The 5,535-nt window shown below is 29.9% G+C and overlaps 1 long non-coding RNA gene across 1 annotated transcript in view; it reads right to left on the minus strand.

Annotated features, from left to right (window-relative positions):
• The window catches only part of LOC107448800 (uncharacterized), a 35,713-nt gene that overhangs the window by 19,137 nt on the left and 11,041 nt on the right, over positions 1–5,535 (minus strand). Inside the window, exon 2 of the long non-coding RNA XR_001584696.4 lies at positions 73–259. This is a non-coding gene — a long non-coding RNA (uncharacterized LOC107448800). The remainder of the gene's footprint in view (positions 1–72; positions 260–5,535) is intronic.

Below are 5,535 nucleotides of genomic sequence, written 5' to 3' on the forward strand. Positions count from 1 at the left end.
TACCTATATACTTTTTAAGACTCCGCACAATGATTTCGTGTATTCAAAATAGAACATAATTTTTTTTATTACCTCTTTATTTTGATTCGAAAAGGGCAGACGCATTTGAACATATTCCTTGAAGCATGAAGTACAGATCAGTCTTCTATTCAAATATCAATCAGTTCACTCTTTGGTTAAGATATCGCTTGCATTAAAACGATTTTATTTTTCACTTGTTATAAAATCGATCTTCACAATTACATTGATGGAAATGAATCTGAAATAGATGGATTAGTTTTTTGTAATGGAATCGAATTGATAAATAGAATCTGGATAGATATAAAAGGAGCGTTATTTTATGAGACTGTTTAATAAAGAACAATTGATATCTTATTTAAGTTCATTGTTCTCTGATAATTAAGTGACAAACTTTATCTAATATTTATGGTATTTGTTAGATTTTCATAAATTTTGCAGTTCTATATCAAACTTTGTAAATTAAACAAACTTTGATGACTTATGATCGAAAAAGAAGTTTTGAAGATTGATACATTCCAGTTTCATCAGATTTATTAGCAAGATTGTTTTGAAATCACCTTAACCATAAGCGTATATTATTTAAAAATAATATTTTTGAAATATTTAACAAATAATTACTTTTGTATTAGAAAACTTAAAAACATTATAAAAATAAAATATTTTCTTTTATTTCTCCCTTTCTTTTACCTATATCTATTTTAATGTTTTTCAGTTACTACGTACTGTCATATTCAAAACATAATCTGTCAAAGACAAATTTTTTGAAATCAGATAAACTAACTCAATATATAAGGGCTAAATAAAAACATGAACTAATTTTGAAAACGTAAAATTTTAGTTTTCACTCTATTTTTCAAAGAAAATATTTGTCTTTAACATAAATGTAAATTATTCAGAAGATGTGTATTCTGTACTGCAATTACTCGGTATTAACTTTTTAAAATTGAAGTTGTAATTAAGAGAGCTTATTTGTGTAGTTGTTATATAGTTGTAGTTTACGCCAGCGTTCGCAAAGTTTCACTTATCACTTTTTTAAATTTTAATTTAGAACAACCGAATTATATATATATTTTGGAAAATTATGGCAAAAGTTAATCGCAATGTGATAGTTAAATTATGAAAGCATTAAAAAAAGTCTTTGTATTTTATGAAACATAGTTTTCTTTAAATTAAAAGCACAATTAAAGCACAATTTTTAAGGATTTTTGTAGAAGATTTTCAAATCTGTGGTCGATAGAAAAAAGCGAATTTTCCTCACAGTGAAATATAACTGTAAATTCTCTAATTAAACCAATCACTTGATATGCCTAGCCTAAGGGGACAATGCTCTCGATCTCCCAGTGAGGTGACCCGGGTTCAAATTCAGACGTTGACTGATCTTTAAATACTTTGAGTTCGGCTCGCTCTGACCACAATGCTGACATAGTTATAATAAAGAGTTTTTTTTTTTTTTTGTTAAATTAACAAGGACTTTTGCTAAAATAACAGCAATTATTTACGCAAAAAATAGACGTTCGTTTTTAAATAAAAGTATGATTCTGTGAAATAAACGATTTTATTCTGGTACACCAGCTGACAGTTTTGTAAATTTAACATATTTTTTTTACAATCTTGAAGAATCAAATATTCAAAATGTGCACAGAATTTTCAATAAATTATAAACATTTTAAAACAACTTTCATTTGCATTTGTGCTTCAAAAACTATCTATATATCAGTTGCATAATATGGGCTTATCTATAAATATGGGCGTGACAGTCCTAACAGTTAACATTTTCTGCATGAACTTTAGAGCTGAAGTCATCGACAATATGGAAACTTGCCCACCATGATCCAGGATACATCCCGAAGTTTTCTATTTCAGTCAAGAGGCCCTGGTTTCAAAGAACTTAAACTTGCCGCACTGTAGGTGGTACAATCTGTCTTAGATGCCATGACTGTCGGAAAAATAGTGAAAGTCTGACAAAATTTTAATCTCATCAGTCGTGAAATGTGGGTCAGCACCGCATATAGTCTCCTCTAAAGGAACCATCAACTAAAAACATTGTTATTCAGTAGAGCTGCTCAATTATGCATTTAAAAATACTGCAAAATTTTGGGAGTAAAGTTGGCTTAGATTTTGGAATGAATAACGCACAGATAAGCATTATGAAGTAAATGGTTTTTGATACATATCTTTGTATTTGATTTTGTTTAAAGGTTATTTATCTCTTAGTGCTAAAATATGAACAAATTAGTGAACATAGCTCAATCGAATGTCTTGCAAGAAAACTATTTTAAGTGCTAGAAATTTTTGCCACTGATGTTGGTTTATATTTTTGAACTGAATGTAAGTAGTTAAGAGCATTAAGCGAATAATCTTATAAACATATTTTTTTAAATTTTATGGTTTTTGGTAGTCTAATTATTTTTAAGTGCTAGAAAAGGAAAATTGTGCATATAGGGGTCAAAAAAGAGCTAGTGGACATACGGCTAGAGTGAGTATCTTAAATAACTTTCTCATTTATCAGTCATATTTCGTCTGTGAGATACCGTAGATTGGCAACATTGATGTACTATACTTTAATGCTCAGTTGCATTATCAGACTATGAATACTTTAGTAAAATTTTGCAAAAGAAGATTTTCAAGGTGCAAAAGTAACTTTCAAATTTTCCCTTTACCTTTTATTATCATACTAGTGGGCTGCGCCCCCTGCTCGCTGACGCTCGCCAACCCCGAAAATTGCTACGCAATCTTATATGGTTTGCTTCGCGAACCAAGCTCGCTTCGCTCGCTACTAACTTAGGTACATTGCAAATGCACAAAATGCTAAGAATTCAAAACAATTATTCAAATCCATATAACAACTTTTTTTAAAAAAAAATTACATCTTTTTAGTAAATACTAATTCATTAAAATAAATTTGAATTCAAATAAAGACTCATTGACTGAGACTCATTTTTCAGTGAATAACTAATAACAATAATAAAACAAATAAATTCGTGACATAAATCAAAAATCGTCAAATAATTTCGTAATATATAAATTCGTGAAAAAAAAAGCGCTTTCGACAAAATACTAAAATAGAGATCTATCGACAAAGACTACTCACTTCTGCCTAGCTTAATAGTATGAGATTGCCGCAGCTGAATTGTTATTTCAGTTTCCGTTTAGAAAAGCGCTATATGTTGAGCCACCTCAGGTGGATTCGGCATGTGACATTTTTAACGGTAATCATTGGCCGATTTTCTAGCGTTGCCATTCGGGGAGTTGTAATGAGGCTTTTTTTGTCGCCGTGTAAGAGAAATATATATATAGATTTTAGGAATTTCAACAAAATGAGACAATGTGTTATAAATAATACGGTTTTATTTACCTATTTTGATATTAACTTTTGCTCTGTATACTTTCATTTAACTAGCATTAGGCATAAACAAACACATGTCTCCGTGGGACTAGAGTAAAAACACGGTAGTGGAGCTAGTACGGACGTATCCACATCCTACCTCCTGTAGAAGAAATATAAATTGGTTTCAAATGTAGCACATTTGATGTTATTTATTTTATAAATTAGAAGGATTTTGTAGAACAACATACAATTAGTGATTTCATTATCAAGTAAAGAATTTAGCTCGAAACCTTTATACTAATTCACTCTTATTTTAATTTTACATTTTATAACCGTCGTTGAGCAGCCGACTCGATTTTTTGGTTTTACGACTACTAATGTGCAACTCCGTAGACTTGTAATTTTGTACCAATCCAGAAGACAAGATAACTCCTGGATCAGTACCCTCAGAAGTAAGATTTGTTATGGGAACATGGAGTACTTTGTGACTCGACAGATTTAACGTGCATCAGTCACCATTTACTACACGGGGATTCTTCGGCCGGAGAAAACGAACACACGGCCTCTTGGACATGGCCCAGTGTCCCACCAACCAGGCTATCCCGGCCGTTAATTCATTCTTTGAAGGATTTAAAAAAAATTAAAGAAGTTTTATCAAGTTTGTTAAGGAAATATAATTCAATATAGATGAACTAAAAAGGAATTTTTGCCATACATTTTTATTTTATAACCGTCGTTGAACAACCAACCAAATTCTTTGGATTTACGACTAGTAATGCTCAACTCCGTAACATTGTAATTTAGAACACAATCCCGAAGACAAGGGAACTTCTGGATCAAGTATTGGGAGAAATTTGCCTTCGTGGAGGAATTTTTGATTGTAAGTGGCACTTTAAAGCATTTATTGGGCAAAATATTTGTCTATATTTATTTGCCAAAGATCTAGAGTAATCTAAATTTGGACTATGACCTCACAAAAACGGTCATTAAAAGAAAAATATTAAAAATCTGATATACAGTAATATTTACTGCAAAACCGCTGAAACACTGCAATTGAATACACATTACTGTAAAAATTACTCTATAAAACTTTACGGTGAGAATATATGTTACGGTAAAATGAATTTTACGGATGATGCACCTAGAATGCCAGTCTTTATCGTCGTTTTTATCGTCGTTTTATCCGGGACTTTTTGCAGCGTAGAAACGAAATACAACATAACAAGACATGATTTTGCTTATAAACTATTTTCAAAACAATTTATAAATTAAGCAAACTGACAGATTTAGTTTCAACATATCTATTAGATAGAGTCGTGCATAAAATTAAAAAAAAAGTTAGCAATTATCCTTACATTTTAATAATTATCTAAATTTCATTATCTAAATACATTTTAATAATTATCTAAATTTCATTATCTAAATACATTTTAATAATTATCTAAATTAGAGTACATTTTAATAATTATCTAAATTTCGACTATGACCTCACAAAAACGATCATTAAAAGAAAAATATTTAAAATCTGATATACATTAATATTTACTGCAAAAACGCTGAATCACTGTAATTGTATAAATATCACTGTGAAAATTACTGCATAAAACTTCATTAATTAAACTTATGTATGTTTACGGTAAAAGGAATTTTACGGATGATACACCTAGGATGCCAGTACTTTTCATCGTCGTTTAGTCCGGAACTTTTTGTAGCATAGAAACAAAATACATAACAAGACATGATTTTGCTTATAAACTATTTTCAAAACAATTTATAAATTAAGCAAACTTACAAATTTAGTTTCAACATATCTATTAGATAGTTTAGTGCATAAAATAAAAATAAGAAGTTGGCAATTATCCCTAAAATATTAGGACAAAACAGAGTCACGTTTAAAAACGAGATCAATAACAAACTTTAATAATTAATTCGTTTATTTACATCAAATCATGAAAGAGATGAAACATCTAGAATATATCAATAACCGACCTCAACCTTTGAAGGTGAAGGCAACTGTAGTAGTATACATTTTAAAGTATCCTAAATTCTTTCTACAATTGGATAATATCGTTTTCGATCATCCCTTTTGCTTTCTACACGAACCTGACTTACTTTTAAGCCAATGCACTGCTGAAATTGAATATTCAGAACGAATAAAAAAGATGAATACAATTTAATGGCCGTTC

This window comes from Parasteatoda tepidariorum, chromosome 7 (assembly GCF_982258835.1).
Source record: "Parasteatoda tepidariorum strain Cologne lab strain chromosome 7, Ptep-v5.0, whole genome shotgun sequence".
NCBI lineage: Eukaryota > Metazoa > Arthropoda > Arachnida > Araneae > Theridiidae > Parasteatoda > Parasteatoda tepidariorum.